Raw genomic sequence first — 21,969 nt, 5'->3', positions numbered from 1 at the left:
TTTAGAAAATGATTATTCATAGCACTATGCAAGTAAAACAAAAATAACATTTAAGGAATAAAACTAGAGTTTACGTGCAGCAAACGCATTAAACCTTTGCGGATCAGGTGCAACAAACCTACTCAAAACCTACTTCATTTATTTTCAACAGCTTCCCCTTCCCCTGGGTATGTACAGGCAGGCTTATGGCACGAGGGAACGGAATGAGGCTGAACATCACCTTCAAGGCAGTGAAACACTTGTTCCCACAGTTGGTAATTAAATTCTCCAACCTATTGGACAAAATGCTGACACCACGCTGGCAGGGTCACAAACCTGAAATTCTGTTCACGTTACGCTTCCAGATTCCTCTTAAGCCTGTACTCTCCTCAGTGTGAGAAGTCCTTTCCTCCCAGCTTTCCAGAAGGAGGAGAGAAACCAGACTAACATGCACGTTGAAGAAAATGCCCACCAAGTTAAGACGACAAGCAATTCAGTCACAGGAAGAGATGAGAGGGCATTAGGCTGACCACTTAAGGCAGCAGACAGAGCTTACCAGCACTAAAGTCCTAGTTAAGGGCCTGTGCAAGGAACAACCTGCTCAGGGAAACACCATGCAGATATCAGCACTGCCACGCACACTAGGAAGGGAGGAAAAAGCAAGGTGACCCCCAGCTTGGAGTGACTCGGGGTGGAAGGAATGGGGTGGGAAGGAAGAGGGCACACAGAGAAAAAACGCCTCCGCCAGCTTCAGGCACTGGGAGCTTGAACCCTTCCCTCTGCCCCTCTCCAAAACCTCCAGTCCAAATCACAAACAGCTACTCTCAACGTTAGCCCTACACAGCCTTCCACAGATGCAAACAAGCGGTTAAGCTGCGTCTCGTTTTTTATCAGCAGCAATAATTGCCTACAGGTTATAGAAATAGACATGGAAAAGCGGTCAGGAGGACACCTACAAAAAGCTTTCTTAACCAGAAACTTTCCTGATGTTTATTAGCGCAGAAAATCCCCAGTGAATAAATACAGCTTTGTCGTCAGCTAAAAATCAGAGCTATTAGAACATATCTTGGCAGCCCCAAGAAAAGGTCTGTCGCTTAAGACTCCGAGAAAGTTTATAATCAACTGTCCGCAAAAGCTTTAATTTCGCACGCGTGTCATTGAAGAAAAACACTGAGGCAAGAACAGACTTTTTTTTTTTCTCTCCAAATGTATTAATAACTAATCCCCTCCAGATTATGCAAAGCATGTCACATTAGGATGGCTTGGGCTCACCTTGACCAGCAAGTATGTTAAAATGCAACTAAACCCGTCTACACTTGCGCTCGAACTCGTGCTTCTTTTACATTTCGAATGCTACAGGGGGAAGGCATCTCTTGGACTAACGCTGATCAAGGCCACACAATCAAATTGTTTTACTCGACTTGAACTGTTAGAGGCAAAAACCAGGTTTTTTTCAAAGCATTTTTGAGAAAATGTAAAAACTTATGTTCTACACACCTGAAATTACAAGAGGACGGGGAACTTGTCTTTGCCCATTATCTCCGCACCACGTGCGTGGTGTGGCGGGTTCTGCAGTTACAAAAGGTACATTCGTGCACTCCAAGTCCTTGGTGCAGAGGGGTCATGTGCAAGGCGCTGGATGAACAAGCAGGAGCCGAGAATGAGCTTTTCCCGTTTCTGTTAATTTATGGCCCGATGTTACATTCCTTTCATGCAATGCCATAATCTTCAGTGAATGACTTCACGTTATCCTCCTCGGAGTAATCTAGGAATGCAGATAAAAAGAACATCAGCCTCACCTTCAGGAGACTCTCCCTCTTAACCCTCAAGGGTTTAGGTGCCTGATAGAGTTTTAGATAGGAGTAAAACTTCAAACGTGCCTGCTTGGCTGCCGTGTAACCCTGTAGGTGCCCACTGCCCTCGGAGCACACAACCTGCTGCCAGCGGGTGCGTGCAGCAGCGCCGAAGCCTTCACAACATTTGCCAGAATCGCCCGACCTGTGCCCAAATCTCCTGCCACTCCTCAGCCGCTGAAACGCAGAAACGTGCTGCTACAAAGCGCGGCTTCCAGCTCTGGCCTTCACCCCAGCAGTAAAACCAGGAGTTTGGGAACGGACTGGCTGCTCCAGAAGCCTTTATACACGACACAAACACCAGGACGAGGAGCACCCAGGTGAGGCTCCCCCTCTAGGGCCTGCCTTCGGCCACAAACCAGCGCCTGGCGTTTCACTGCCCCAGCCAAACACACCCTCGTGGCAGCCCCGTGCCCTGGCCCAGCTGCCAAGGACTCGCGTGCTCAAGGCCTGAAGCTACCTCAGGTTCCCCGCCGCCTTCTCCTGTCAGCTGCACGTGGCTGGCCGGGCTGTTTGTTTTCACTCTGTTTTCTATGGATTCAGCAAAACTCATCACTTGTATCGCCTGCACCTATTGTGCTGCAGTAAACAGCACTCGACAGCAAGAACTGGGCCCCCGCTTCCCCCGGGCCTGGCAGCTCCCCGCCACATCCGTCCAGCACCAGGGCTGGGATTAGGATTGGGACCGGGATTAGGACTCCGGCCACCGAAGTAGCACTGAGGAAATGGATTTGGGAACCATGGGAGCAGTGCTGTCGGGGACCAAACCTGCTGGTAAAGTTAACAACAAAGAGCAAGAGCTAGCAATTTGTTTTCAATGGTACCAGCTAAGAGCTGGTGCCCTGTTAGGAACCACAGATACTGCATTACATGTAACTGTTTTCTGGTCTTTTCCTCACTTTCCACGAAGAACAAGAAATTCAACACAAGGGGTCTCAAAACATGAAAAACACCACCTGCGATATTAAGGTCAGCTGGAAATCCGTCCTTCCGAAAGCGCGCATAAAATTAACCTTGACTTGGGTCTTTCAATAGCAACCCCACACATTGTGCTCCAGTTTTTGGCGTGTCCAAGTCTGGGTTAGAACAAAGTTAGGGGCATCAGGCACAAAGCAGGTGCTATGCGTGTTAAGCCATTTACTACCTTTGACTTTGAGAGACAAGGTGCTTTGGTTTTGTTGGGTTTGGATGGCTTTCCTATTTGTTCTGTGTTTTTGTTTTTTTTTTTTTGGGGGGGGGGGGGGGGGGGGGGGGTATCATTTTGGGCAGGGGGGCTGTTACCTTCTGCAATCGACCCTTTCAAACTCCGGCTTCCGCACCAAAGCGGCTAGAGCTGAGAGGAGGAACGCAGCGAAAAGAAGAGCGAGCCATTGTGTTTTGATTTGCAGTAGGCACAGAAGTAACCTTCAAGGTTACCTTGCCCTGTTTGAGGCCTCAGGAAGGAGAAAAACAGCGTTTCAGTCATGGAATTTCTTGTCTAACTACAGGCCCCACCCTTCACAACAACTAATGACAGGAAAGCATTTTGATTCAAAACTCTGCAAGTAGTATCCAGCCAGAGGCGAAGGAAAACTTTTTTTTTTCATTTTCGGGAGAAGAAAAGAAACTCTTGCTCAATAAGTAGCAATTATGCCGCAGAATTTATATGCCGAGCACGGCCGAGCGTAAGAACACCAGATCAGTCAACCATAGCGTTAGCTGCTTTGAGGATGATTAACAGAATGAACTTTCAAAGGTCAATTAAATGTCAACACATTTTAAAGAGATATTCTTCTTAAGGTCGGGCAGCGCGCCGCGGCGCCCGCCAAAACCCGTGTGCGGCTCCGCACGCCCGGTGCTCGCACGGGCAGAGGCAGGGATGACAACTAATTAATCTTTTTTTTTTTTTTTTTTTATAGGAAATAAGGGTTATTTGGGTTCCTGGGGCCGCCGGGCCGCCTCTCAGCTGCTGCCTCAGCTGGGGGTGCTCCTCGCCCCTCTCCCCAAAGCGGGGCGAGAGGAGCGTGGGGAGGCTGGAGGTCCGGCCGCTCGCTACGTGAGCAGCAGAAGAGGCTTTCGGAGACGCGACGGAGCTGCCCGGATGTAAAGCTCGGCCGGGGGGGTACGCAGCGATGCTCGGGCCAGCAGGGGGGGGGGCTCCGGGGGGAGCTCCGCCGCGGCACGGGGCAGGGGAAGCCCGGCACGGCACGGCACCGCACGGCTCCTGCTCGTGGGGGGAGGCAGCGGGAGCCCCCGGCCAGCCTGCTGCTGGATGGTTTGGGGGGAGAAAAAGCAAGTTTTTGGGGAAAAAAGGAAAAAAAAAAAAGGAAAAAGAAAAGAAAAAAAAAAGGGGGGGTGAAGGGGGGAAGGAAAAAAAGGGGGGGGAGGAAAAGGAAAAGAGGAAAAAAAGGGGGAAAAAAGGGGAGAAGGGAAAAAAGTGAGGGGGAGGAATAGGGGAAAAAGGGGGGCGGAAAAGGGAGGGGAAAAAGGAAAAGGGAAAAAAGGGGAAAAATGAAAAGGGGGGAAAAAGGGAAAAAGAAAAGGGGTTAAAAAAGAAAAGAGGGGGAAAGGGGGGAAAAGGGGGAGAAAAAAGGGGGGAAAGGGGAAAAAGAAAAGGTGAGAAGGGGGGGGAAGAAAAGGGGAAAAGAAGAGGAAGAAAAGGAGAAAGAGAGGAAGACAAGGGGAAAAAAGAGGAGAAAAAAGGAAAGGGGAAAAAAGGGGAGAAAAAAGGAAAGGGGAAAAGGAGGGGAAAAAGAAAAGGGGAAAAAAGGGGTTAAAAAGGGAAAAAGGGGGGAAGGTGAAAGGGGCGGGGGGGTGGAAGAAACAGGAGGCAAACCCCCCGAAGTCGCCCCGCGGCACCCCTCGCCCCGCCGGCGGCCGCCCCCCGCCGCGCCCGCACCTGCAGCCCCTCGCCGCGCTGCCGCTGCCCGGCGCCGTGCCCGCGGCCGCCCCTTACCGCGTCCGAGCCCAACTTTTCCCACTCCGGGCAAAACTTGCGGCTCCGTGCGGCCGCCCCGCTCCCCGCCGCCTCGCGGGGGGCCGGCTGCCGGCCGCGGGGGCGGGGCCGGGCCGGGGGGGGGGGGGGGGGCCGGGCCGGGCCGGGCCGGGCTTTGTCCGCCTCCCCCCCTCCCGAGCCGGGCCGGGCCGGGCCGGCCGCGCTCCTCCTCCCCCCGCCATGTTCTTTGTTCCCCCCCCGCCCCGGCCGCAGGTGACCGCCCCCCCCCTCCCCGCTCAGCCGGAGGGGATTCCGTGCCGCTCCGCCAATGAGCGCAGGGGGAAAGGGGCGGCCCCGGCCAATGAGGCGGCGGGGAGAGGAGAGAGTCCCGCGGGGAGAGCCAATGGGGAGGGACGGCCCCGCCTCCCCGCCCGCGGCTGCTTGAGGGGGAGGCAGCGGCGGAGCCCTCAGACCCGACACAGCTGGGGCCGGGTCGGGGCTGAGGGCTGCGCTGTTGTCCCCGGCGTCACCAGGTTCCTAATAATTAATTGTGTCACCCCGCTCCTAATAAAGTCATCAAATTCACTCACCCTCCCCTGTCCCAGCTCCATGCTGTCCCCTCGGGTCCTGTCGCTGTCCCCAGAGAGCAGAGCTCAGCGCCTGCCCCTCCGCTCCCCTCGTGAGGGAGCGGCCGGCCGCCATGAGGCTTCCCCTCAGCCTGCTCTGGACAAACCAAGGGACCTCGGCCACTCCTCACACACCTTCCCCTCCAGACCCTTCACCATCTCCATAGCCCTTCTTTGGACACTCTCTTATAGTGATGAAATTGATCAGATGAAAGCCACAACTGTGCAGTCTTGTTGCCTTTCCCATGACTGTATCATGCTCATTTGGTGATCCACAAATAAACTCCACTCATTCCTGCCCAGTAAGTCATAACTATACACCCAAGCACTGGATATATTTGTTCTTTAACCTCAGAACATATAACCTTGTTGCTTGTAGATTGAACTTACTTCAAATTATTCCAGTCTTCAAGTTCAGACAAACATTTTTTTAGGCTCTCCTGATCCTCCTTTCTCCAGACCATGCCTCCGAGCCCTGTCACTGGGAAATTTCACCAGTGTGCTCTGACATCCAGTGCCAAGGTCATGGACGCAAATGTTAAGCTTTAGGTCTGTCAAATGCCCGATCTTCTGGATCTTCCTGCCGCGAGGGAACACTCCCTCTGTGACATTGTCCTTCAGCCAGTTTCTTCTTGCATTTTATCCCACTTTCCACTTATTTCCACTTGTTTAATTATGTTTTCCTAATAAATTTGCTCTAAATCCTTAGTGACTAGCAGTGGCAGACCACTGGGCTGCAATTGCTTCCTGCTGAGCTTGACCACCAGCTGTGAGAGGGCACTGGTGGGCAGCCTGTGCTGCTTTCCCCCCACCTTTGAAGAACATCTAATGTGACTCCTGCCCTCTGATGAAGATTGCCATAGTAAGAGTCTCATACTATAAAAGTAAGAATAACAGCAGCTAACACCAGCCAACATGCCGTATGCTACATCTGGGGGACATGGGAGAGTCATCAGAATTAGAATTCATGAAGATAGATTTGGCTGAACTTGGATTTTCTCCTTTTCTCCCATGCAGGACATGGAGGTCCTTCCTTCTCACCCTTTTCACCAGAGAGCTGAGTATTATTGCATACACACATGGGGCAAGCATCCTCTGCTGTGTGGCTCAAAACACAGCCTTAGCTTAGATTTTGTTGTTGGTATGGCTACATTTGTGTTTCTCAATTAAGAGATGACTTGTTGAGCAGACTTGCTACCTTCCTGATGCCTGGGCCTTTCAGCACAGAAGTTCAGGCATTATTACTGTTTTTAAGGCTTGTATTTCTGTCATAGCTAGGCACAAATCCAGGAACAGAGCCTAGGTCCTAACCCCGCCAACCCACAGCTCAAACTGGACGGGATGAAACCTAGCATTTATATGTGGAATAGTTACACAAGGATTCAGCCAAATCTCAGCAGCAGAGCAGAGCAAAAGTATTGGTTCTGCTCACACGCGTAGTCCCTCCTGCAATAGCCATTCCCAGCTTCCCGATACAAGGGTAAAATGAGGTGCCCACCGGTCACAACAGACACACAGGTGACTTGCAGCGGCTTTATGAGCTGCTGCTGACTGAGCAGTGGTATTTGGCCGTGTTCCTGCTCATAAACTGTTTCAAACATGAGAACAACATTTCGTAAGCCACTCGCGCCGGGGAGGAGGTTTATGTTAGCATTTCATCTCACCGCTGCTGTGGCTCAGAGCAGGGACGGGCACTGCTGCTCTCCGCAGGCTTCAGCGCCCAGCTGGATCGATGAGAAGGCCAGGTGAGCCCAACCTCGCTGGCCTTGGACGAGCCGAACGTTACTGTTTCACACTTAAAACATCTCAGTAAACATATGAGATGCAATTAGGTATTTAAGTTGTGCGGGGTTATATTTACTAGATGTTTTCAGTCACATTTTATTGCTGCAATATCTCTGAGGGAAAGCTATTACAATCTGCCAAAGGACATGCCCTCTGAGTTAGGAAGAAAAGTGTCTACTTTGTTACGGGCATGTTTCTCACAAACACAGTAAGTCAATGGTGTCCTTGTAGTGATTAATAGAGAAGCCATTCAGAGTCCTCGGGGGTGGGTTTTTTTTTTTTTTTTTAATTACCAAGATAACTTCCTCATCCAATCCATTGCTCAAAGACATAACAACCGTGTTTTACTCATTCTCATTGCTGTAAGTGAGATGAAGAAGTGTTGATAGATTCTCCCCAGAGGTCACCAGAAATACAAACAAGGTTGTGGACCTAATGTATACACACAGGCTGGTGGATAAAGTCGGGGGTTTATTGTACTGTAAGGGAAGCTGAACAGAAGGGAAGGAGATTAAACAAGACATTTGGAAGTAAGAGTTACCTGCCCTGCGTGGCAGCTGATCTGCGGCAGAGCTGCAGTGTGGGAGGCTGGGAAGAAGAAAAAGCACAGGCATTTATTGTAATTTTTAATGCAGGACAAACACACTGCAACATAAAGGGTAAAACCAGTGATAATCATGTTGCCCCTTTTGATCCAAAGTCATGAAATGTGGCCTCACAGATTATTTCCATCAGAAAGCCAAGGGTAGAGTTGGGAATGTCGCTGACAGAGCTCTGCTTCCTTGTAGAAGAGTATACCTGCTTCAATATTTATTCACCATTCCCAGCTTTCTCCCAGTCTGTTTGCGACCGGAAAGTGTCCTCAGGTTTCCCTCAGGCCAGCGTTTTCCACCCTTCCCTTGCAGCTGTGACTGCTCGTCTCTGCCCCTTCTCTCGCTGTTCCAGTCGCAAGCAAACACCCCTCCAAGCTACGTGCTCTGCCCGATGCTCTGCTGCTGAGCAGCATGGCCTGTATAGCCTGAGCTTGTGGGGGAAACTGGTGTTACACCACTGCTCTTACTCCAGAAGTGAATGCGTGTGCTGAAAGAGTCACACAGCTGGGTGCTCCTCCAAGCAGCACACTTCAGCGACACAAAACGATTTTCTGCCCAGTCCAGCTTTCGGTGCAGCTCCCATCTCTCAGTCTGATGATGTCTAGACCGGGAGGAACTGACGTGGGTTGGCCGCCGGATACATCCGTAATGAACCTGCTTAGTGCAGCAGACTAGGGTTGGGCAGTTCTGCCATTTCATTCCTGATGGAAACAATAATTCAGAAAAAGAAAAAAAAAAAGCCAAAACACTCTTCCAAATTTCATTTTCTTCTCCATTTAAACAACGTCTTCTCATCTGCAGGATATGTAATATGAGTATGTAATGTTTGGGTGAGAGAGGTTAGGTCTTTGCCCTCCACTGTTGTCCTCAGTTCTGGGTGTCTTTGAAAGCACGACAGGCAGCTTTTTCAAGTGGCTGAGCTGGTAAACAGCAGCAAATGTCCAGTTCCACAATTTTATCATGCTCACCATGAGTTACCATCAGGGAGCAGTATACTACGCATCGTATAGCCTTTAGATAAAACATAATCAGAGTAACAGGGTTGTTGTCTTGCATTTTCATCTCTCTGGTGTTCAAAGCAAAATTAAAGTAACTTAGAAGGTACTACTACACTTCAGAAGTGATTTTTAAACTTCAGGTCTCAACTACAAAAATATTCCTCTTGATGTATCCGACAAGATTCTAGTTAGCACCTCAGGGGATGCCTATAATATCCCCAGTTACCCTCTTCTCTCTCTGTAATTATTAATACTGTGGTCTCTTCTCTCTCTCTGTAATTATTAATACCACGGTTTAACTCCATCCAACATTGTAAAAGAAGTATATGCTAACAAAAAAGGCCACAGTTCCTAAAAAAATGGCTAGATACGATGTGGAGGCTGTGGAGGCATATGCCTGCTCCCCCTGGAAAGTTTGGCTGGGCAGTGCAATGATCTTCTTCACGTCTGGAACCAAACTTGGGGTCTGCTCAATTTTACATTGGTGTTTTCAACTAGTGGACATTTTGGGGGGGGAAATTAACAGGTAGGGCTCACTTCTGCTCCTATGTACTCATCCTGCTCTTTGATTTGTGGTTCTGTTCTGTCAGATACCAGGCTGTCAAGAGCTTGTCCCTAGCCCAAAAAGTCAATGATCTAAACTGCAGAGGGGTAAGGACAGCTGTGCAACGGACATAGATTAGGGAAAGAATACAGAAACATTGAGGCTGTTAGGAATGAAATAAGCAGGAGCCGTCATCCATCAGCTGTCTAGCTGCTGACACTTGTTTTATCCTGCGCACACTTCCCATTCGTTCTGTTCTGGATAATGAGAGATCCATGCTCTGGTGCATCCAGGAATGATGGTAATATTAAATTTTCCCATTCGAGGACAGAACATTATGAAAACAGTTGTTCTTTTTCTAGGCCTTCATAGGAAGTATGCCAATAGGATATGTCAGCAGGGACATCCCACCACTCTTTGCTCCAAATGAAAGTTAAATTGTAAAATGGCAATTTTCTGCTTCCCTCCTCAACTTAAATTTTAGTGTTTATGTACAGGGTGATTAGGTTTTCTCAGACATCTTTTCACACATTTTCCTTCTCTTTTTTTCTTTTATTTTTCTCCAAGAAGCAGATCCAGGCTTGCAAAGCAGACGGACAGCCTCCTAACTAGGATGACTGGGGACCACAGGGTGCACTGCAGCACGCATTCAGCACTCCCTCTAGGTACACGTTTGGTGACTTACATGTCTGAATGTTGATATGAGCTGAGTTCACACAGAACAACAAGAAAAAAAATGTTCTGGTATAGTTGGTGTGTTATGTACTAAGAGATTGCTTTCAATTCCAAATAAATGCTGCAGTTAAAAGAGCTAAAAATAAAAGATCATAGCCAATTCTCAAAAGATGCAGAAGCTCTGAATGTTTTCAGGCCAGGTTATCAAACCATTTGCAATTCCTATTTGAAACAACAAAAAACTTAGTGAGTAGTGAGCAGATGCATATACAGATACAGGCCTGGTAGCTTCAGTAGCTGTGTTTGCCTCACAGTAGGTGTTAAAACTCTCCTTTTCTCCTAACCTGGCAGCTCTGGAGCAGGGTAAAGACTTTTCCAGTAGTTGTTTTCAATTGTGTTCCACTATTGTCTGATAGCATCGTTAGCTGAAACCTTAGCCATGAAGTCAAAGTGAAGCCAGGCATGAGGAAAATCTTTAGTTCTGAAGGCTGACAATAAGGGCAACGTGACTTTGAATCGTTGTTTAAAGAACAAAGGGCCTGGCTTGGCCACTCTTGTACCAGAGGAGATCGCGACCTTGTGCTACTAATCCAAGAGCGTTATCGCGGGGTTGAGAGGACCAGCAGCAGGCCAGGTGAGACTTTCTCCCTTAAGTTGTCTTGCCAAAAGCAACAGGACATTTTAGTTAATACCATGTAGTATTAGTAAAGAGCAAGAAAGTCTAGTACTCAAAGGCAAACAATTAGATTTTAACTAAAAATATTGCTAGTAAACGTCTCTGAAGATACAGACAGAAGTTCTCCTGCTATGAGATCTTGTATATTTATTTAAATGCAAAAAGTTGCATGTGTAATATCATAAGAGAAGAGTAAAAGTCTACAGCTCTTTGCACTTTTTACCAGGAATAGACCAGAAAATACTAAAAATATAATTTCCTAAATAATTAAAATTTGGAGTAGAGGTGGGTGCTGAAACAAAAGGGAGAACATGAAATACTGTATCACAGGAACTGGGATTTACTCATTTTTTGCCTGTCATAAATGTGTTTAATTTTGCCCAGCTGAGACTTGGGCTGTGTACAGGGACAGCCCGGGGAATGGGTGCCACTGATGGCAGCAGGAAGATCAGCCTGGTAAGTTGCCCTTTCTTTGCCATGCACTTTCCTCACCCGTGTAATTTTATCATATGTGCCATGCATGAGCTCTTAAGGATCGGGGCCATCTATATGTTGGGGAGGTGTCATCGAACATCAAACAGCACAAACTGATAATTGTTTTGCAATGCAGGCTGCTCAGCTCACACTTACTTATCAAACAAGTTTCATAAAGCTTCTCCTCTTTAGCTGAATGTCGGGGACAAGACAGCAAAGTAATGAGTCCACAGCTTTTGCCCTTTCCTGAGTTTGTTTTCTCATGGGCTAAATGTCTTATTTTGCCAAAAGATGCTTCCAAGCTTCAGACTTTCCATGCTGTTCACTAAAACATTTTTACAGTAAATGCAGTACGAGGAGCGAACAAGTAACACCACAATAATCTGTTGCATTATTACTTTCGTAATATTAAATCGCTGAACATGTCATTCGTGTTTAGCATATTATTTTCTACAGTAAATTGCCAGTAAAAGTAGGCAGTAACATTTTTCTTACAGTTTAGCTGGTGGAATGTAATTAAAGATTGTATCATGTGGTGACAAAAAAAAAAGAGTTGAATTAGAGACCACAACTGTAATTCTTACATTTCATAACATGTGAGCACTTGATTTTATGGCTTTCTTCCAATGTAGCTTTTATAAGTCATTCTCTTTAAAAACTGGGGGAGAAAAACCCCAAATCATCACTGTGATACTTGTGTGATACTGGCACAGAGGGGTTGAAACCTGTAGGTTCCCCATAGAAACCACAGCTACTTGAAGGAGAGTGTGTTTGCTTATAGCAATACCTTATTCTTCATAGGCGGACCAGCACAAAAGGGGGTCTGCTTCGTGGGTTTCAGAGGTTGTGGCAGCTGCGTAGGGTTTAGGAAGCTTGGTTATCACTCCAGGACCAGCCCCACTGTTTCACATGATGTCTCTTCCACCCGTTCCCCTTGACCACGATCCATTTAGCCCCAGTGCTACCCATCTGCCCCTGCCTACTGCCCCAAATCTGCCTCATTCCGTCCATTTCTTCACTTTTGGTAAAGTCTGTGGAGATCTGCAGATGGAAAATGGTTCAGGAGAGGCAGGTGTTCTTCACAGAGACTGCCCACGGGACAGATCGGAGCAAAGGAAGATTGAACTAGAAACAGGAACAAAACTGCCTCGCAGAGCGATCAACACCAAGAACAAGTGAAACCAAAGATACGAGATCCATATTCACGTTACACCTGTAGAACTGGTAATGAACCAGTTTGTCAGGTCTCTGTAGTAGCAGCGGCAGAGATTCTGAATGTCTGTGCGTCCTTCAGCTGTCCACAAGAGAAAATACACTGTATGGGCAATTGCGTGTTTTCAGGTTAATCATTAGAAAAGTTCTGGAGCACTCTGTTGCTTCCCTGCCTAGGTGCTTTTTACTTTAGTCAGCCTGCTAGGTATCTGCTGGCTCTCAGGCAGTAAAGGACCTGGAGATGCACTGTAAAGAGGCAAGGCTGTGTGTCTGTGCTGGGAGGAAGGGTGCAACCGATGCTGTGCCTCTGCTCAGCCCCGTCTCCACATCCCACCCGCATCTCCGCTTCCCACCCTTGGCTCTGCATCCCAACCTCATTCATGGCCACTGGAGGGTCCCTTTTGCTGGGATTTCACCTGGAGCAGCTCGTCCAGATCCAGAGCAACCTGCTTGATTATAATTACTTTCATAGTCATTTCAGAGTAGGTTTCAAAAGTGCACTAAGCAGAACGCACAGTTGTGTGGAATAGCCAGGTAATTTCTATGGCTCACAGTACTGCCACAGCTTGCACGCTCATCTCCTAGGTGCCAGAGTTTTGTTAAAATGCACTCTTCAAAAAGTGAAGCCTAGAAACCTCATAGTACACAGATTTGAATGCAAAATGCTTTTTTTTTTTTTTTTTTCCATCAGCTGAATAATTTAATACCTGTGTTTATTCAGCAAGGTTGTGAATGGGCGGCTGTGGAAGCAACTCACGATGACAAGCTCTGAGCGCCGGGCAGTGCTGCTTGTGTCGGGTCAGCGCTCTCCTCAGTGCCTGAGACAAATGTTGCATTCACCGGCGGATCTTTCAGCAGCAGGATAGCATGTTGAAAGGCAGCCCTGTCAAAATGACTCTGCTGCCACAGAATCTGAAATCTGATTTATTAATTAAATCATATCAGCAAGTGCTCTGGTGGTTGAAATATGCCCCTGTTCAGTGAGAAAAAAGAACATGACAAAAACGTGTACAGTATGCCTCAACCCCAAATTTCCTGTAAAGGATACAGCTTGTTATTTTTCAAAATAATGCTGAGTATATTTTCTTTACATCTTGGTTTATTGTGGCCCATGGAAACGATTGTAAAACTGAAACATGCAAGAACGATGGGGAAAAAAAATGGACTACACAGGAGGAGCTTGCATATCCTGTGAGTGTTATCTGTCCTATGAAAGAACAGGTCGGAAGACATTTGGCCAGCTTTTCCCCCAAAGGAACACATACTTAGAAATAATCTTCACTTTAACATTTGTCAAGTCATTTTTCAACGATATTTATCAAGCTAAATGACACGCAAAGAGAAATAAAGCCTGCCTTAACATGTACAAAGCAAAAGGGAATGAAAAAATGCCATTAATTAGCAAGGTGCAGCTGAGAATATCGTCCTGTGGCACTTCTGCGGAGTCGCTGGAAATAGTGCATCATGCCATGGCACCTGACAGCTGCCCTGCCGTCTGCTCTACTCTGGGTAATTACGGGGCAGCGAAGCTGTATTTTTAAACCCTTTATTTATTTAAAAATTAAATTATTTAAAAGTTATCGATGGGAGGGCCATCCCTGAGCCGCAGCAGTTAGCCCCAAGCAGGCAGCTCGGTGCCACCTCCGCCTCTCAGCTCTTCCTCTCGGCTCCCGGCGCCTTGCCTTCGGGCCAGCCTTCCCTTCCTTGCTTTGGTCTTTGTGGCCAGCCCGCTACAGATCCCGAGCCTTTAAGGTTTGGATGTGTCTCCAAGCCATACCGATGGTGGTGGCACAGTGGTGTTGGCACAGGCTTCGTAGCCTCCTGGCTGGCCTGCACCTGCCCTGTCCCCAGCCTGGCCCAGGAGAGCTGGGGCCCTGCGGCCCGGTCCCCTCATCCTTGCGGGTGCAGTTGCCCTTGGAGGGGCCTGTGGGCAGCCCCTCGCTGCCTGTCCTCTGCTGGAGAGTGTTTTCTGGGCTGCTCCTCCACCTTTGTGTCACTCTTCAAGCCTTCTGCTGACAGGATCCCCGCCTCCGACAGCCGCCGTGTGGCTCACGGTGTGGTGCAGGCCCTGACGGCTGCTCGCCCTCCCGTGGGAAGCACAGCCCTGGTCCTCCAGATCTTCATTTCCAGTGCTGGGCTAACATCTAGAACCCAGAAAGACTCACTGCAATTGTTCCACACAGTTCTGTCTGGTTTTTATTTGCCTCTCCTTGTTTCTGGTCATGCCTGCCTTTTGGCTTCGAGGGTGTAATGAGAAGTCAGTGTGAATGCGACCCCCCCGGGCACTGACTCGGCGCCAGAGGCTGCTGCAGCCTGCCCGCCTGAGGACAGAGCACCAGCACCCTTTCTCAAGCGTCCTCTCGACAGCCCTCTCTCAGAAACCACAGGAGTATCGCACAGCGATTGTGTAGCTCCTGGCATTAAACGTGAACGTGCTTGCTACGACGTTTTGCCAAGGCTGGCCTGGGATTTCACGCGACGCCTCACCGCAGGTACTTACACACTCTGCTGGACATGAATGCTTGGCTAGACAATAAGCTTTGCCTTGGTGGAACTGGCACAAAGCACCAACGCGCCAGACCCTGTGGGAGCAGATGGCTTGCCTATTTTCTTCCAGACATTGAGGCTCCAAATCTGTGCCACATCCCTGCCCCAGATTCGCAGACATCTTCAGCTGAACTGGCTCTGTCGGATTGCTTCTCCTGCCTGGCGGGACCGGCTCCAAACCCAGCTATCCATATTTTATAGCTCATTTCTAAAAATAAAAAATAAAACTTCTGGAGTTGAAGAATAAATCCTGAAATCGAGGGAAAAACAAACAAACACACATGAAATCAGTGGTCCCTGAGGATCGGAGGATCCCTTCTCTGCCAGTTGCCAGGGATGTGCACGCAGGCTGCGGCGGTGCGGGACCAGGACAGGTAGCGGGCAGCTGGGCACAGCGAAGCCAGGAGGACTCTAACACCCAAGCCTTCCTTGACTTCTGGGGATCCAGGCCTGTCTCTCACAAGTTACAAGATGCTGAGCTTCTATTTCCAGCTCCAGCAGGAACTTTCTCTGCCGCTTTGACAACTACCTGCTGCGTTGTCCCTTAGCTGGAAAAATGGGGCTAATAGTTCCCTACCTCACTAGAGAGGCCAGGTTTAAATTTAGTAGCTGCTTTTAGAAAATACTAGAGAATTTTTGGGCAGAGGGCTCTGTGTTGGTACTTCTGGCTATCGCTGCTGTCCCTAGGGACGAGGAACGTCTGCGCCAGGCAGGATAAGAATAGCAACAGGGGACTGATACCGCGCTCGCGTGCAGGATGGGCGAGGTGAATGCCATCTCCCTTTTGTCTGCCTTCATAAATCAACTCCCTCTCTCTCTTTCTGCAGATTGTCGTAAGGAATGGCGTTTTTCACCATGCAGAAAAGGGGTGAAGTATCGTCAGTGCTTGGTACTGCATCCAGGGAGTTCCAGCTCTTAAAACCAACTGTTAAGAGTTTTTAGGCCATCATTTCCTCTCAAGAGAAAGGATTTGGGATTTTATGCATAACAAACTTTTCGGTCCACATTGGCAAGAAAATTGCCAAGCAATTTTCTATATATTTGTTTCTATGGCTTTAGGCAATTTTCATTTCAGGAAAAAAACTGCATAGTACACACGAACACACAAAATGCCTAGTGGAGAACAGCTCAAGAAAAACATAATTTTACCTCAATAAAAAGGTAAGATAACTCGGCTGTTTGGCAAATCATTGTCTGGCAATGCAGGAACACTGTGGGTGCCTGGAATTCGCTTCTATTGTCCCCTATCTGAATTGCTTTGAAAAAGGTCACATGAGGAGGAAAGGAAGTTTTGACTTTCACATGCCTGTTATTGCTAAGGAAACCACTTCCTTGGTACTCACATATTCAGCATGTCTCCAGTTTTGGCTCTCTGACAAATGACATCGTGCTACTGCATCAAGTAACAAAGAAGGGTGGAGAATGCTGTTAGATAACTTGACGTGTTTTAAACACCAGTACAGTTTTTGTAAGGCTGCCAAACTTCAAGTACACTCCAAAAGAGCAAGCAGGGGGCTTTTTTAGCTGCAAATGAGATACCTGGAGTTCAGAACGACAGAACAAAGATTCTGGTCTGCATCTAACCAGGCTCAGGTATTTCTGAGATTTATCGGGTTGTAGCAATTGGCAATGTTCTTACACTGTTGTAGATATTTGGAGAGCAGTTTTGTAATAGAAAAAAATACCTGAATTATTGCCTTTGTAGAATTTATTCTAGCTTTCAGATATATCCTTGCATTTTTTTAGGCTTTCGGCTATCAGAAACTGAGTATCTGAAGATAACATCTGGCAATTTCATTAAAAGCATTTGAACTTTGGATCTGTGGGACTTTTCCTATTTTTCTGACTTCCATCTCAACCAAGGGAACAGCATGAGCGACAAGCTACAGTTGGTTAGGACTGAGAATCCCCACCAATGTTTATTTTTAAGAGGAATGAAGCAAATTTTCTTTGAAGTAATATTTGCAGATCTCGAACTGACAAGAAGGAAATGCATCATGATTAGGCTTATGTCTGCTTTACGAGAAAAAGAAGTCTAGTATGCTTCAGGCTAGAAGCGACTTTCACTGTAAATATACAATAGTTGCTGAAATTACTGGGAACAAGCATGAAGCACACACAAATCAAAGGAATCGAACAGCTAAAGCCCTGCTCAATTTACTGAGAGGCTACTATGCTTCTGGTATGTCAAGATCTATTTGTCTAAACGTTATCGGTAAAAACAACATAATGTAGTGAACTGAGCCTGGGACTGCGGAGGCCAGAAATCAATATTCTGATCTTGGCCCTGCCTCAGATGCATGCGGTGGCCCCAGAGTAGCTGTTTAATCTCCCTGCGTGCTCACCAGAGATAAAGCAGTTCAAACACAATGAACTATCTCCTCCACTGAAGAGTTGCGCAGACCAGTTCACAGCTTCGGTGTGCTTCTCTGAAGATGTGAATTGTTACAGAAATATTATCCTTACGTGCGAGACTTCTCCACGTTTGTCTCCGGGAAAATATAAGCCGTGTATCTTTGGAGCTGAAATTTCGGGTCTGCTCTCCATCAGAAGACCTCACCCCAGCCCCCTTGACGTTCCAGACGCAGCCTGGTGGCAGCACAGAAGCCACTCAGGTATCTGCCACGATAATGGCCTTTTTTTTTTTTTTCTCCTTCTTAAATATGTTAAAACTGATTTATTTAAGAAATGGTTCAGCTTCTTTTCTCTCAGAGAATGTCCTCATTTTCATTCTGTCAGTGGCACAAATAGAGGCTACTTCCTCAGAAGTTACTGGCTTAATGAAGAAATAATGGAAAGAAGGACCTGTTTATTTCGGAGGCAAGACTATATGTTTTAAAATACTTAAAATCATGCTGGATTTCATGTTCCACTGACTTTTCATCATTTCTGAACGATCATCTCACTAGGGCCTTAGCTGAGCCAGACTCGTTGCCAGGGATCTCAGAAGGGATACCTGAGGTGAGACAAAAGACTGTTCTTGTGGCTTTACTCAGGAGTTTTTACCAGTCTTTTTTGTTTGTTTTTAAACAAAACACAGATTATCTTCTGTAATACAGGAAAGGAGCGAGGTATTGGCTGTATCCCTCCTCTGTGAAGCAAATGAGTTCCACGTACAGAGGACATGAGAGCACCTGTGACCCAGGAAACTAAACACCTTTCCAGCCCAAAGGGGAGGAAGTACCTTAATTATTGTAGAAAGTGCTTCTGAGTGGGCATTTGGAAATTGCTGAGAAAAGGCACGTGCTAAAACAGTAAGGCCTAAGTTTACTGCTATGTATATTAGCTTTGCGCTCGTTAGTACCTGTGGAAATTAGTCGTGGCTCTGGGATTTGTCTCCCTTCCTAGCCAGCCCTGGTGGCTCTGCTGTCGTACAGTTGCTATCACAGGCCGTGGCTGGCAGATGACCCAAACCTGCACAAGGGTGTGCGTTATCACCAGGAAAGTCTGGAAACACTCACTGTGGTGAATGGGGGCGACGCTGTGAGGGCAGCCGGGTTGCTAAGCACAGGGGCTGCTATGCCGCGAGCCGGCAGCGCAGGGCAGAGCCACGGAGCCTAGAAGCAGCTGAGTATTTACTAAGCTGCACGCTGCCGTGCGTTGCCATAGCTTGGGCTGGAGCAAAGCCCTAGCAGGGAAGGGTCAAAAGTGCAGCGCCGGAGGGCTAAGCCCATGCCGACTGCGCCGTAACCGGTAACATCCCCGGCAGAAAAGGACTTACGGAGGAGCTGCAAGGAGAGCGGTACAACCTCTGCCAAGGAGAATTTTAAAGGCCAGAAGGTGAGAACGTTAGAAATAACTGCAATAAAAGCCCACGTGCCCAGGCTCGGCGAAGCTCATTCGCACAAAGGCTGTGGGGTACAGATGTGCCCCCAATAACCTGAGAGCGAGGAGTGGGTTGGAAAGGAAAATGAGATTCCCCTCGCTCTTGGTTTACACCTCTAAAACCAAGTGAGTCTTTGCTCACCCTTATCTGCATGATCTCAGATTCCTTTACGTGACTCATTTGACACCTACTTATTTCCCAGCGTAGGCATTTAACTGTTTCCCTGGGCATCTTTTCACTCTGACAGTGCCTGAGATCAGAGTCCTGCTTTCCCCCATTACTTCCCATACCACACTCTCTGTCCTCATCTTCCCCCTCTCATTAGGGAAGGCCTTTTGAATGCTCGCAGAGATGCTGGCTTCGGACAGGCCAGCCCATGTCTGATTTCACTTCCTCTAGTGCAATCATGGACCTTAGTGACTGCACTTTTAATTTAGACTGACGTAACCAGGATTGAAATCTGTCCCACAGCAAATATTTATCAGAGCATATCAAAGAAAAAGCATACCAAAAGAGAAACAAGCAAAACAGTGAGTGCCACTAAACTTTGCCAAGATAGATTTCAAAGTCAGTGAAAACCACCCCAGAGACAGCTAAAACATAGGACAAAGTAGCACAGTGAAAAAAATAAAAGCATATTTCCGAGCAGTGACGCCCTACATCTCCCAGAGAACATTTTTACTTGCTTATAACTAGCAAAGATTCAGAAGGCAGACCCGCACAGAACTAGCACTACAGGAGTTAAGGTCACTGCTCCGCCGCCTCAGTTAACATCTTCGTTTTGATACGTGCGCCAGTCGCTGCTACCTGCTCAGGTCAGGAGCCCCTTCTGCAGAGCAATAAGGAAAAAAAAAAAGAACATACACAACTGGCTTTATGAACGGTGTAAAATAACGGGACGCCACACTTTAATTAGATAATTAAAACTCTGTTGCTGCTTTGCTACATGCCAAGGACACTCAGTTTCTTGGCAACAGACCTCTAATTTTCCTCCTTTGATATCCAGGTCACAGCCGTTTGAATTAGAGGCTCGTTTCCAGCAGCAGTGCACGACAACGGCACACAGCTTCCCATCCTGGTGCAAGTATTCATTCCCCTGAAGTTCAGTGGCTTTCGACTCTATCAACTATATCTGCAATTACAAAAGCCATTAAAGCCCCTATAAAGAGGAATATCAATAGTCACAAAGGCAAGGGGACACCTCTCACATTGCAAAGCATATTCAAAAATTAGGTAGCGCTGTGCAATACCAGCAACTTCTTACACCAGCAGCAACGGCGTCTTTCCTGCTTCAGCTAAAGAACGTGACTGAAAGGGTGGAGAGAGAACAGTTTCATCCCCACCTCTCCAGTTTCTTCAAAAGTTATCCCTAAATATTGTTATTGTCTCAACTCACCTTCTTATGGGGAAGGGGAGAACTGTCCTAGAAGAGTCTAGTCTGTCTGCTGGAGAGATTACATGGGGAAAACTGCATACATTTCGCATGAGCCGTGTCTCAGGCAGCCAGCTGGAAGAAAAGCCCCCAGCCCTAGAGCGCTGCGTGAGCTGCCAGCATTCGGGCTGTGGAGTGCACTCCACGCAGCCTATGGCTGATCAAAAGTCCCCAATCCGTGTGCAAGGGACACCTCCTCATTCCTAACCGTGCTTCAGCAGGGAAGGCGTAAGAGCACACGCGTATTTTTGACAAACAGATGCTTTTTCACAACACAGGAGTACAGAGCACGCTACCAAGGAGCCGGTAAGAGAACAAATCACACAGAGCAGATGGTAGTCCCACTGCTTAATGCACTGTTGGAAGGTGCCCAGCTAGCCTGGTGATGAGTGATACAAGAACCTATATAGAATAATGCTCTTTGTTAAGTGCCAGCTATTTATTACATTATATTCCTGAGAACAGCTGAGGTGAATTAACCACAGTAACCGTATACTACTCCTTCTGACAGCCCTGCAGTAGCTATGCTGCTACAGTGGCTGATGGCACCTCCTGGGCAGATGTGAACGTGTTCAAAGCTAACCCTAAGCCAACTGTCCGGGTTAGCGTACTGCCAAACCCCGCCAACACACCGCTCCGCAGGAGCGTTACCGTGTGCTTGCTGCTACACTAACAGCCACCGGGGTTTTGGTCAACTTGGAGCTTGACCAAAGCAGGCGTGCATCCACTCCGATGGTGTAACAAAACTGCAGCTTGACAAAGATGCTGCACCAGCTGCTGCGCTATTTAGCAGGGCAAGCGCGCGTCTCCACAGCTACTTCAAGTAAAGGAACGGTGACCATGCTCTGTAATCTGATCAAAAGCAGGTATAACACAAGATTTTTGTATTCTTCTCTTTGTAAAGCCAACATCCATGCCTCCATATTACCATTTAGCTCTAAAAACATCCAAGTTTCATTCTTTTTCATTAAAAAGTCATCGAGCAATTTCATCAAAACAATGTTGATAGTGAAATGTGGCAGAACTCACAGAAATTATATTCCCTATTGCCTGTCCTAAGCTCCATCTTGTTCTAGGGACAGGTGAGGTAAACAAAGCAGAAGCTTGACCACAAAATCTGGATTACCTTGATCTTCTGGCAACGAAGCTAAGACAACGCTACCTTCCTCCAGAGAACAGCCTGTCCGCGTAAGATCGGTATCCCACACACAAAAACAGAAACATTATTTTTTGCTCAGGCTATTTTCCTCTGATGATGAGCACATCTTAAATACTTTTATTGTTTCATAAACAGCTAATGATCAGGTAGCAGCCATCTTCTACATTATCTCCTGTGGAATAAGCTATGTGAGTACTCCGTGGCTGTTTTGCAGAAGCCATCTACTCCTGAACTACCACTGTTCACATCCAGTCACCTGCAACATCTAATAAAACCAGGATTAAAGCAGAAGGGGGGTCAGACAGTCTTAGCAACCTTACCGTTCTGTATGAGCCAACTCAATAACATGGCTTATTGTAGTTGGGATACAGGTATGAGCAGTTTCAAAACCTAATTTAAGATCTTTGCTATGTTTGTTTGAGTTATCTTACAAAGGGAACATTCCACAGTATGTTGGCATGCCATACATACATATTTGGTTTCAGAGGAAACCTAAGGCACGGCATCAGCTAAAATCCATAGAATTATTACACAGTTTCAACACAAAAATAATCTAGTTAAGCCAGAAAATGGGAGAAAAAATAAGTATTTTTGCTCTTGTTAATTGAAACAATGCAAAATCTTAATGAAGAAACTGTACTGGAAAGAGGCAACACAATGTCAATTCTTTTTAAAA

The 21,969-nt window shown here is 47.3% G+C and overlaps 1 protein-coding gene and 1 long non-coding RNA gene across 7 annotated transcripts in view; one reads left to right on the top strand and one right to left on the bottom strand.

Annotated features, from left to right (window-relative positions):
* Positions 1-5,175, bottom strand: part of LOC106030372 (uncharacterized) — a 47,347-nt gene extending 42,172 nt beyond the window's left edge. Inside the window, exons 1-3 of one of the 4 annotated variants that reach the window (XR_010830512.1) lie at positions 4,768-4,783; positions 3,114-3,265; positions 1,477-1,744 (exon numbers count right to left, since the gene is read on the bottom strand). The gene's annotated coding sequence lies outside the window, so the exon portion shown is untranslated. Of the gene's footprint in view, positions 1-1,476; positions 1,745-3,113; positions 3,266-4,710 lie in introns of all 4 variants that reach the window. The other 3 variants (XR_010830510.1, XR_010830511.1, XM_066994720.1) reach the window with 3 other exon arrangements.
* On the top strand, positions 3,265-21,868 carry LOC125184464 (uncharacterized). Of its 3 annotated transcripts, none has more exons than XR_010830515.1 (5): positions 3,265-3,933; positions 9,860-10,601; positions 11,028-11,099; positions 15,704-18,656; positions 19,709-21,868. It is a non-coding gene; the product is annotated as an uncharacterized lncRNA (long non-coding RNA). The 3 variants fall into 3 exon arrangements; XR_010830514.1 differs by lacking the exon at positions 19,709-21,868 and having other exon boundaries at positions 15,704-16,469; positions 16,623-18,130; XR_010830513.1 differs by lacking the exon at positions 19,709-21,868 and having other exon boundaries at positions 9,860-9,957; positions 15,704-18,130.
* The last annotated feature ends 101 nt before the right edge of the window (positions 21,869-21,969 follow it).

The sequence above is a fragment of the Anser cygnoides genome, chromosome 3 (assembly GCF_040182565.1).
Source record: "Anser cygnoides isolate HZ-2024a breed goose chromosome 3, Taihu_goose_T2T_genome, whole genome shotgun sequence".
NCBI classification, from domain to species: Eukaryota; Metazoa; Chordata; class Aves; order Anseriformes; family Anatidae; genus Anser; species Anser cygnoides.
The sequence above is the reverse complement of the archived record's forward strand: the minus strand, read 5'-3'. Positions and strand labels throughout refer to the sequence as shown.